Source organism: Suncus etruscus, chromosome 8 (genome assembly GCF_024139225.1).
Source record: "Suncus etruscus isolate mSunEtr1 chromosome 8, mSunEtr1.pri.cur, whole genome shotgun sequence".
NCBI lineage: Eukaryota > Metazoa > Chordata > Mammalia > Eulipotyphla > Soricidae > Suncus > Suncus etruscus.
In genome coordinates, this window is record NC_064855.1 from 110,933,375 (window position 1) to 110,946,153 (window position 12,779).

Consider the following 12,779-nt stretch of genomic DNA (forward strand, 5'->3'; position numbering starts at 1 on the left):
GGACCAGCAAGGCAATGTATATTCTCAATATTCGAATGTGCTTTAGGAAGCTGGCAGGAGATGGATCTGTTGAGTTTCACCAGAAAAATGCTTCTCACCATGAAAGATGTGGATAAATTAACTGCATTCAACTGTGTAGCTATTTTTACCATTGCAGAACTCTAACCAACAAACAGGCACAAACATGAGAGATTAGAGCAAAAACTGGCTTTAATCATGCATGTAAACTCAATCTGGACCATTTAAATGGGTCATCCCAGAATGCAGTTCATGCAGAGCTTGTGTCAGTTAGGTCCAATTCTAGGATATACCAATTCTAGGGGAGTAGTTTTCTTATCTGGTTGCAAACATACATAGTACTCAGTGCAGTGATTTGTTATTATTGTTTTTGGGCCACAATCAGTGACTCTCAGGGGTTACTCCTGGCTATCAGCTCAGAAATCACTTCTGGCTTGGGGGACCATAGAAGATGTAGGGGATCAAACCACGGTTTGTCCTAGGTCAGCCGCTTGCAAGGTAAATGCCCTACCATTGTGCCACTGCTTTGGCCCTTCATTGACTTATTTTTTTGTGGCCTCATTCCCTTCCTGGTCAAACAATTAGATGGGTGTGGGTTTTTCTGCTCTGTTCTGGAAAGAACTTCAGGATTTATAACCATTCATCTTTGCCCAGCTCCTAGAATGGGTCACTTAGGGCTTCCTGCTTCTGCTAACAAATACGACACCATCATGGTTTTGTTAGTTGGTTTTGTTTGGGGACAACATCCAGAAGTGCTCAAGATTTGCTCCTGGCTCTGTGTTCAAAGGTCACTCCTTGTGGGGCTCGATGGACCCTATGCAGTGCTGGGATTGAAACTGGTTCAGCAGCTATTAAAACAAGAGCCTCAACTCTGGTGGTCCTAACTCTTCAGCCCCACTTAAAACCAAGATACTGACTTAAATCAGTCATAGATAACACAAAGGATCAACCAGACGCCAAAACTCACATCAACAATGAGGCCCCTGTGCTCACTGTCTTATGTCTGCTGCTTTTCCCAGAAAGGTCCTTCTGTAGCTCCCCAACTCCCTGCTTCTTTGTCTACCTTCACCTCCCCAAAACAGCCATCTAAAGCCAGGAAACAGAGCAGCTCCAATTGCCTCTGTCCAGGGCTGCAAACCCAGTGCCCAGTGAAGTCTCCTAACTTCCTTTCTAGGCCCTCTGGGCTCTTCTCTCTGGCTCCATCTCTGAGCTTCATACATCTAAGATGTGTCTGCTGGGATGTGTCACAGCTCACTCAGTCTCCACTTGGGGTCTCTGGTCCCCTTCAGAATCTCTGACCTTCCTTCTCCAGATCAGCACCCAGGGTACTGCTACTTATCCACACAGGCATTTCGAGAACCTTCTAGAATATCCCCTCTTTCCTTCACCCCACGTTATTCTCGAAGCCTTCTGCTGAAAAACTTCCCCTCATTCTGCCTGTCTCTCTAGTACCACAACATGGTCTAGGTCTCTGCCATCTTTGGCCACCAGGTCAATCTTCACTTTCTCCAAAACAAAACAAAACAAAAATCCCCCCCCCTCTACATCCCAACAGTGAAAGGAACTTGAAAATACCATGAGGTTTGTGTGGGCTGGAAGTGAAAACCCTGATAATACTGGTGAAAGTAAGGACCAAATACAGTTGTGTTCTAGTCAGTGATTGAGAGAAGTGTCATAAAAATGGATTATTTTGTTTTTCTGGTATTTTCTGGTATTAGGAGGCTGGAGATCAAACTTGGGTTAATCCTGTGCAAGGTAACTTCCCTACCCATTGTACTGTGTCTCCAGCCCCCAAAAGTTATTTAAAGAAAACATTTATACAGGGTCTGGAGCCATAGTATGGAACAAGAGCAGGTAAGGTGCTTGCCTTGTATATGGCAACTAGGGTTAAATTCCTGGTACCCCAATTATCCCTTCCAAGTCAATAGGAGTGATTTCTTAATGCAGAGCCAGAAGTAACCCCTGAGCATCTCTGAATGTGTCCTAAAATCCAACAAATTTAAAAACAAAAATGCATTTATATGTAGTAAGGGAATCACAAATGTGAGATGATGTTAGAACCCAAAATGTAGTCCCTCTATCAATAGAAGGAGGTAGATAGGGAGAATGGAGGGGGGGCAAATACTCTATGGAGGGTGGATGCTGAGACATTGTATATGTGTAACTCTATCATTGATGGTAATATACATTAGCATACCTAAAATTAAAAGGTTTTAAAACTCATGTTCTTGACCAGAGAAACACCGTAGGATGAAAGATATTTGCCTTGCCTGCAGTCATGAAGGCTAGGATTCAGGCCAGGTTCAAATCCTCAGAACCAAGAGTAGTTTCTGAGCACAGAGCCCTGAATATTTTCTGAGTATGACCCCAAATTCTGTCCCCACAATAAAAAAGAGCCCCCAATCCCATTTATTTCATGGTTAAATATATTTGTTTCCTTGGGTCCATGGTGCTCAGAGCTTACTCCAGGATCTGCTCTGAGGAATCACTCTGGGTGAGGCTTGAGGGACCATATGTGATACCAGGGATCAAACCTATCAGCCATTACCCTGCCACTATACTATCGCTCCAGCTGCTGTATTTAAATATTTCATAAGCTTCCTGTGTGCGTGAGTGGAGAGACATGTTCTGTTCTCCACAGGAAGTCCAACTCTATCCTTTACCAAACAATTGTCTCCTTTGTCCCCATATGCCCATGACCCTATCCCTTCACTTATGGTCACCAATAATTAGTCATAGAAGACCAAAGTTCATGTTGGTTTATTTTTCTCTTTGTTTTCTCTATACTAAATGTGAGTGAAATCAACTGGTGTTTGTTTTTCTCTTTTTTTTCCACTTGGCTTAAAACCTTCCATTTCTATTCTGGTTGTTGAAAATAGTAGTGTGTGTGTGTAGGAAATGAATTAGGGTCTCATAAATCCATTCAGAAAATATATTTGAAAGAGAATATAACCGATAAAGCAGTTGCCTTGAACAAAGCCAATCTAGGTTTAATTTCTGGCATTCCATATGGTCCCCCCAAAACCCACAAAGGGTAACCCATGAGCACATCTTGGTGTGCTCCAAGAAACAAACAAACAAACAAACAAACAAACAAACAAAAACTAGATACTTGGAGTGATCCCGGAACACAGAGCCAGGAGTGAGCTGCCTGAGCACTGTTGGGTGTGGCCCCCAAACAAGAATAAAACAAAACAAAAATAGGAAAGTATAAATTGTATCATATGGTAAAATCAACCCATTATGTGTTTTTCTATAGGAGGGAAAGAAGGAAGGAAGGAGGGAGGACAGGACAGAAGAAGGAATGAAGGAGAAAAATATGTAATAAAGCATATATACTTTATGACTATAGTTTCCTTATTTTTCTTCAAAAGTAAATCATTAAACATAAATCATTAAACTGAAACCTAAAATATCCCCCTCCAGCAACCCACTGGATCATGCATCAGGACATCTGTTCAGGAGAAACGCTCAGGCTCCCTGCTCCATGGACCAGGTCTTTGTAACTCAGTCCTGTGCACGAGGTTCACTACACAAATGGAAAAAAAATAAATAGAGCTATCTGAGAGAAAGAATGCATTATGTCTACAAAATCTCACTGGTATATCCTCCTCAGCAGACATGCAGTCCCGAATTCCACCATGTTCCCCCACCCCCTGAGTAATGCGTGATCAGTATTCCAGACTGTTCTGCTCAGTGCTTCACAGCATCCCCTATACTCTACCCCCACCAAATCACTTACACTAAGCAGATTCTCTTAAATTCACAATAAAAAGGCTCAAGAGCCCAAGGCACAGGCTGCATGGGACTGGAAAGCAAGTTATTTATCCCCAATCTTTATGCTCAACCGGTATTGCCCAACCTCCACCATCCATGATCCCGGTTTTCATTCACTTCTCCAGGTTTCTCCTTTTTTCCATCCCCTTTTGGGGTCCCCATCACGCCTTGCAGCTGCCGCAAGGACTTTTCAAGCCTGCCCAATCTGACTGTATAGCTGCTCGGTCTTACTGGTGCCTATCTCCATCTAGTGGCCATCTTAGTTAGCAGTAGGGATTGCCATTATTTGCAACCGAAATTTGGGAGTGACAATAGTGCTCCATGGTATGAAGGTCATTTCCTAGTAGAAGGAGTACAGGTAAGAGTTAAGCCGTTGGCGTGTCAATTTCTATGTAAGAGGAGCTAAGGAACAAAAATTTTCTAAAAAAGATGCTAGAGAAAGACATTAAAAATTTTCCCTTGGCCAAGGCACTTTTTATTCAGAGAGACTGAGGTTAATGGGGAGTGAGTTTATTTTATTTTTTTTAATTTTAAATATATTTATTTAAGCATCATGATTACAAACATATTTATGGTTGGGTTTTATTTATAAAAAAAAGAACACCCCCTTCACCAATGCAACATTCCCACTACCAAATGCTCCCCAACTCCCTTTTATTTATTTATTTTTTGGTTATGTTTTATAAATATCTTTATTTAAGCACCATGATTACAAGCATATTTGTAGCTGGGTTTTAGTTATATATATATATATAAAAAAGAATACCCTCCTTCACCAGGAATAAATTTAAACTGTTCTAGGAGATTCACAACCAGACTTAATCCACAGAACCTTTGGGTGACTTCAGGTTCCTTCCTGAGAGATGGTTTGGTTGGGGGAAAAGAGGAGGTCATTAGGGGTGCTAATGTTGGGAAGGAAAACTGAGGGAAGAAGGAGAAGAAAGTAAAGACCAAAGCAACCCAGAGCAAAGACAAAATCAGGTTCTAAATCACAGCCTGGATTCATGGGACCCTGCTGAGAAACTAGTAAGTTTTAAAGAATAAAAAATATCTGGGTCTCCTAGGCTGGCAATTTAAACACCTACATACTCTCCCAAGCTAGTGAAAAGTGTTTCCTATCTCAAGAAGATGTGACCTTCTGTGACCCTGCTAAGCATCACCTCCAGATCCTTGGGTGGAGTAGCTGCCGCCCTACCCCATGACCCCCAAACTGTTGGTGTTCAGCTTGCTCTACCTACAGAAATGAGCAGACTTTTCTGCCAGTGAGAAAGAATTCATGGAGAGATCTCAGAAATACAGTGGTTAGGACACTCATCTATGAGGAGTTCCAGACAACAGAATAAGCAGACAAAGGGAAAAGGAAAGGAGTCAAGAAGGAAAAATGCTCTGGACCTGGCACCTTGTCCTGTCTGGCCTGTGAGATTTGGACATGCATCAGACCAGAGATGAGTGGACTTCTCTGTGCTTTATCAGAACCAAATGTGGAGATAAAGATGTGGTTGTAATATAGGCTATGAGGAGGGGCAAGTTGGGGAGTGTCAAAGACATCCTAAGTTTGATGCTGCTTGTTAGATGCCTGTGGACGTCACTCTCCAGGTGGGCAGAATTTTGCTCTTGCTCTTAAGAAGGAACAGTGTCAGTATGTGCCAAAAGACTCATGAATCTGCCCCATTGATCTTGCAAAGTGCTCATTCGTATCACCATTAAATTTTTTTTTTCTTTTGGGGCTGGAGTGGTGGCACAAGTGGTAGGGCATCTGCCTTGCACGTGCGGACCTAGGTCAGACCGTGATTCAACTCCCCGTGTCCCATATAGTACCCCAAGCCAGGAGTGATTTCTGAGAGCATAGTCAGGAGTAACCCCTGAACGTCATCGAGTGTGGCCCCAAAACAAAAACAAAAAAAAATTTTTTTTTTTTTGGACCATGCCCACTTGTGTTTAGGGCTTACTCCTGGCTCAGGAATTACTCCTGGCAGTGCCTGGATTACCATAGAGGACTTCAGAGAATGAACCCAGGCCCACTGCATGCAAGGCAAGTGCCCTACTTGCTGCGCTATTGCTCCAGCCCCCATTTTCATTTTAAAGCTGTTGACATAGTAAATAGAACCTGTCTTGTTAATAAACCAAGGGAATAGAGAAGAGTGCAGTGGAGCAGAAATTGGAATATGGTGCTTCAATTTGTAAACCAAAAGAACATGGTGACATACAGCCTAGTAAACCAGAAAAGCATGGCAGGGGGTCTGGTAAACCAGAAGAGAGCATGACAGCTGGCAGAGTATTGTTGGTGGTGTCCTGTTGTCTTATTGCATGGTGTTCAACTTATGAAAACTCAACAAATAGCTGCACTGGTGATGGGTGGTGTTCTTTATATGACTGAAACCCAAACAAAATCATGTATGTAATAAAGTTGTTTAAATAAAAAAATAAATAAAAATAGCATACATGTTTATTTTCTAGTTATAGACTATACCTTAGAGAAAAGTAAATAAAATTCTAAAAAAAACATTAAGTGTTTACTGCTTCAACATTTCTAGTCATATAAACCCTTTTTTTCCCCTCAAAATAGAAAGCAGCTGCTGTGTGTGTACTTCAATGTTCGTGCAGGATGGCTAAAACACAGACACAAACCAAGAGTCCGTTGAGAGAAGCATCAGTTAATAGAAGATGTTCTACCCATAAGAATATGATTCAACCCATAAAAGAAAGGAAACAGATTCAAGCTACAATTTGAATAAAATTTTAGGGGATTATACTACGTAAAATCAGACACAAAAGGTCCAATCTTGTATATTTCCATTTATAGCAGGTACTATCTGGGGTAGGGAAATTTGAGATCAGTAATAGATTAGTGGTCACTAAGAGAGGGAAGGTGGCAAGAGGATTGTTTCATGGGTGCAGGGTTTTTGTTTGAGAAGGTGAGAAAGTTTTGGAGCTGAAGGGTGTGAAAAATACTCAATGTCACAGACATTACACTTAAAAATGCCCCTGTTGGGCCCGGAGAGATAGCACATCGGCGTTTGCCTTGCAAGCAGCTGATCCAGGACCAAAGGTGGTTGGTTCGAATCCTGGTGTCCCATATGGTCCCCCGTGCCTGCCAGGAGCTATTTCTGAGCAGACAGCCAGGAGTAACCCCTGAGCACGGCTGGGTATGGCCCAAAAACCAAAAAAAAAAAAAAAAAAAATGCCCCTGTTGGAACATAGAGAGCTCAAAGGGCAGGAGTGCTTTCCATGTATGCAGGAGGCCTGAATTTAACCCAGTACTTCATGGTCCCCAAACTACTATTGAACTTGACCCAAAAATATTAGAAAAAAATAATACTGAGGATCAAACATACTGACTTGTGCACACAGTTCTATGTTGACACTTACATTTTCACCTGACAATTATTTTAGACTAAAAATAAATACATGTGCATTAGATCCCATCTACAGTGTGACTCTAACCACCTTTTTCTGTCTAAAGTCTCCACAACTTTATACCACCAAAATATCCTTTTCCTTTAAGTTATCACTAGTTTTAGAAGCCTTTAATAGAAGCAGAGGTAGACAGCCTGTATCTGTCATTACTCACCCTTCACCAATCACCCCCAACCTTCTCAATTATCATCCTGCTGGCTGTACATTCTGGACAAGAGAACCAGAATCAAATGCCAAGCCATCTTCCTATAAAATAGAATTATGTTTCCACATTCGAGATTGAGCTTTAAATCAGTACAAAATTATCAAGCAAAAGGCAATTCCAGCACCAAAGGATAATATGGTTCTGAAATCATCATCAAAAACCCTGTCTAGAATTTACTGCAATCCCTATTAATTCAAAAAGATATGTGGGATGCGGATGAAGGTTTGACATGCATTTGACAAAATTGGAAGGAGCTGTCAAATGGTAGAAAATAGTGAGCGAGATAAACATTTGCTTTGAAAGATCTTTAATCTTCTTTTAAATGTCAGAAAGCTTCTCCTAGGAGGGAGAGAGCTTTTCTGTGTGCTTACACATTGACACCACTATGTTCTATAGTTTACAGTTTCTGGAATTATCTACATTTCAGTCTATTGAGGGTAAGGTGGGAGGGTGTCAGCCCTAAGTAAATTAGATCTAATGTCTTGCAAACCATTGATAATGAAGGAGAAAAGAGGTTTGCATGGCCTGAAAAAAAAATTTCAGGATCATATGAAGAAACAAGAAAGATCCTATGACTGAGGCCCACAAATAAGAAACATGTGGAAATAGACTTGTAATTAAAAGACAAATGCTAGATCCAAATAAGTAGGCCATTAATGAGAGAGTCAAAGCATGATAGTTCTCTGAGTGTAGTTGAGCTTTGCATGGCATCCATTCACAATAGCTTGTTATCTTTCTTCTTTTATTATAACTTAGGCAACATTGTGGCAATAATATTGAAGTGCATGGTATTGACATACAGAGTAGTTGTACCCTACCACCACCATCATGAGGATGTCTGTGACTCCCTCCACTATTGGTTTGTCATGTCAGCATGGTCAGATCTCCATCTTTCCCCATGCCTCCTTCTAATTGTAATTTAAGGTCAAGAATTTGCCAGCATTTGGGGCTGGAGAGATAGCACAGCGGTAGAGCATTTGCTTTGCACACAGCCAATCCAGGACAGATGGTGTTTTGAATCCTGGCATCCCATATGGTTCCCTGTGCCTGCCAGGAGCAATTTCTGAGCACAGAGCCAGGTGTAACTCCTGAGCACTGCTGGGTGTGACCTCAAAACAAAACAAAACAAACAAAAAAAAGATTTGCCAGCATTTAGTACTGTCTGTTCCCTTGTTCTGTGTTTCTATATTCTGTGTTTTGCTTAACATGATATATGCTGCAATTCTCTTCATTGGTGCAGTGAAGTACATGATGTCATACAGTCTTATAGCTGCAGAGTATTCCACGGTGGATATATGTCACAGCTTCTTTGTTCATTTATCTACTGTCGGGCGTTTAGGTTGTTTCCAAATCCTGGCTCTTGCATTAAGTGCTGCAATGAATGTAGGTGTGTGCGTATCTTTTCAAGCTAACATGTTTGTGTTTGGGAGATAGGTGTGAAGGAATGCAATGGCTGAGTCATGTGACAATTCTACTCTTACTTTTTGGAAGACTCTTCATACTGCTTTTAATAGAAGCAGAATGGGAGGAAGTTCCCATAAAAAGCTAAGAAGGATCTTTTTCCTCTCCATGCACAGCTTTCTTCTTTCTTTTTTTTCCTTTCCTTCTTTCCTTTCTTTCTTTCTTCTTTCTTTCTTTCCTTCTTCCTTCCTTTCCGTCTTCCTTCCTTTCTTCCTTCCTTCCTTCCTTCCTTCCTTCCTTCCTTCCTTCCTTCCTTCCTTCCTTCCTTCCTTCCTTCCTTCCTTCCTTCCTTCTTTCTTTCCTTTTCTCTTTCTTTTGTCTCTCCTTTCCTTCTTTTTTCTTTCTTTCTTGCTTTCTTCTTTTGTTTTTCTTTCTTTTTCTTTTTCTTTCTTTCTTTCTTTCTTTCTTTCTTTCTTTCTTCTTTCTTTCTTTCTTTTTCTTCTTTCTTTCTTTCTTTTTCTTTCTTCTTTCTTTCTTTCTTTCTTTCTTCTTTCTTTCTTTCTTTCTTCTTCTTTCTTTCTTTCTTTCTTCTTTCTTTCTTTCTTTTTCTTTTCTTTCTTTCTTTTCCTTTCTTCTTTTCTTTCTTCCTTCCTTCCTTCCTTCCTTCCTTCCTTCCTTCCTTCCTTCCTTCCTTCCTTCCTTCCTTCTTTCTTTCTTTCTTTCTTTCTTTCTTTCTTTCTTCTTTCGTTCTTTATTTTTCTTTATCTCTTTCTTTCTTTCTTCTTTATTTCTTTTTTCTTTCTTTCTTTCTTTCCTTCTTCTTTCTTCCTCTTCCTTCCTTCCTTCCTTCCTTCCTTCCTTCCTTCCTCCTTCCTTCCTTCCTTCCTTCCTTCCTTCCTTCCTTCCTTCCTTCCTTCCTTCCTTCCTTCCTTCCTTCCTTCTTTCTTTCTTTCTTTTCTGGTCTTTCTTGATCTTTCTTTCTTTCTTCTTCTTCTTTCTTTTTCTTTCTTTCTTTCCTTTCTTCTTTCTTCTTCTTCTTTCTTTCTTTCTTTTTTCTTCTTTCTTTTTTTCTTCTTTTTTTGTCTATCCAGTCTTTTTGAGAGATGCCATTCCTCTTGGTGTGAGAGGATGTCTCATGGATGTTTTAACACGCATTTCTATGGTAACAAGTGACAATAGAGGCACATTATTTTTTAGCTACTCTTTTTTAACCTGTATTGAGGCTCACATTAAAGAGAAGAAAGCCATGCATTATCTGAACCTAAGAACCGGAGCTAGGAATGTTGGTTTCATGTCCTAATTCCTGCTGGGGTTGAACTTCAGGTTACAGTTCCATTAGGAAGGTGAAACTGGTTGCTGATTTTTATGCTCAAGTGAAATGTTACCAACTCTGCAGTGGACTGTATTGTTGCTGTGATTGGGGCTGGAAGCCTCAAGTGTCAATTTTACATTTAGCCACTGTCTTGTGGCTAGTCCCAGGTCTGCCAAAGTACATATTCCAGACCAGCTGTGGCAGCAGCTATTATAAAAAGAAGCCAGTGCTGCTCATTTTTGTCTGGATCTAACAGAAGATCTTGCCTGACTTGATGCCAAACAAGAGCATTTGGACAACTGATCCTAATATGATCAGTTTATTTGTAAGTAGGAAATAATGTCTTCTGGTCCTGAGTCAAAGCCAAAACAAGCAATTCTGTTTGCTCCTTATGGTGCCTATTGACCAATTTATTATTTTTTACACTTTTTTGTTGTTGTTTTTGTTAGTTTATTTTGTGTCACACCTGGCAGAGCTCAGGGGTTACTCCTGGCTCTATGCTCAGAAATCGCTCCTGGCAGGCTCGGGGTACCATAGGGGATGCTGAGATTTGAACCACCAACCTTCTAAAGGTCCCACCTCCATACTATCTCTCAGCCACCCTTTTTGCTGTTGTTTTTGGGCCACACCCACTGATGCTCAGGGGTTACTCCTGACTATGCTCTCAGAAATTGCTTGGGGCTGGGGGACCATATGAGATGCCGGGGATCAAATTCAGATCCATCTGGGATCAGCCAGGTGCAAGGCAAACACCCTACCACTGTGCTGCTATTGACCAATTTAAAAGGCAAAAGGTGGGACTGGAGCAATAGCACAACGATAGGACATTTGCCTTGCACTGGCTGACTCAAGACATACCTGGGTTCGATCCCTGGCATCCCATATGGCCCCCAAGCCAGGAGCAATTTCTGAGTGCATAGCCAGGAATAAACCCCTGAGCATCACAGGGTGTGTCCCCCACCCCCCAAAAAAGGCAAAAAGTAAGATCTTGGGGGAAGACAATAACAAAAAAATTTCATATTTGTAACCAAAGTTTTTAATAAAGATACTAATTAAGAAAAAGAGAAGTCACTCCTAAAAAAAACTTTTTTGAGTTCCATCTTGAATTATAAAATCAAAGTTTTCTTCTTCTGATGTGTATACTCTTATACATCAAATGACTTCTTCAATACAGTGACAAATAAGTCAATAGCATTTTTTATTTCATGACATCATACATAATCTTGGGCTGGGCTGTTTTGGTCAATTTAACCTCCGACTGATTGCCTTAGCAGACATCTATTCAATTTACTGCCTATAATGAGTCCATTATACTTGCCTTGAAAGCCACTGGAAGAGGGGTGTGCCAAAGCGAAAGTACATTTGGCAAGGCAATCCATTTCATAATTTCCTGCAAGAAAATTGTAATCATGCCTTATGAGTACATTAGTATGATATCAGAGAAATAGACGTGAGACAGCAGTATCTCCAGATGATAGATGCTTCTCAGTGACAACCACAAGAACTAGAGTTGTTGTTAATGATAACTTTCTCCAAGGGAAGCTCTGGAAAGGGGACAATTCCTCTATAGCCTTGCTGTCGGCAACTTTACTGTTCCTTGGACACCTTTACTCAAGGATTTCTGAAGACTGAGCTGGCCTGAGCAAAGGGTTAAAGGGTTATTGAGATTAATTTTCCTTAAGTCCAAACATATTGAGACACTAATGATTTTTTTTTTTTTAGTTTTTGGGCCACACCCATTTGATGCTCAGGGGTTACTCCTGGCTACGCGCTCAGAAATCACCCCTGGCTTGGGGGACCATATGGGACACCGGGGGATCGAACCGCGGTCCATCCGCTTGCAAAGCAGACACCTAACCTGTAGCACCACCTTCCTGGTCCCCGAGACACTAATGATTTTTAAAGTCCTTCAAAAATTTAAATATGAAAGCATTGGTTTAGAGATTTCATTTCATTTGCAAGATGCTCTTTATCTTACAGATGCCTAAAGGCAAGACATATTGTTGTTTATGCAAGTTTATTATTTTGAAGCAAAGGCCTAGGGAAAGTAGTTCAGGAAGTGGGAAGTTGGCAGGTCCAAATAAATGTAGTGAATAATGGGCCAGGGGTCATTTGGGAAAGAAAGAATTACAATTTTGTACAAGACATTAAATGAATACAGAGAATTCTACAGTTCCATAAAAAATGAAGAAAGAGACTGATTTCCCCTCCCAGTGGTACTCATTCATTGCATCTGGGTATAGTCAAGTTGTTAGAGTACCAACAAAAAGACTTTGGTATCAAACCCAGAATCTCTCCTTGGTATCCACTTCTTTTGGTAAAAATATTTATCCTTGGTGAGCAGAAGAAAGATCCTTCACGTAATTCAAATAATGTCATTTGAAGTACCAAAGCACACCCAAAGTAAAAAAAAAAGTGTCTCTAAAGATTCCCCCTTCTTAAATATGCTGGTTTTTATTTATTTGTTTGTGTCAAACCTAGAAGTGCTAAAGGGTTGGTAACTTTGCTTGGGGAAATATGTGGTGCTAAGGATAGAATATGGACCTTCCTTAAGTGGCAGTGGGAGGGTCTAAAAGGAAAACAGAGAAAGAGAGAGAAGAGAGAGAAGAAAGAGAAGAAAACTGCCTGCCATAGAGGCAGAGACAGGCA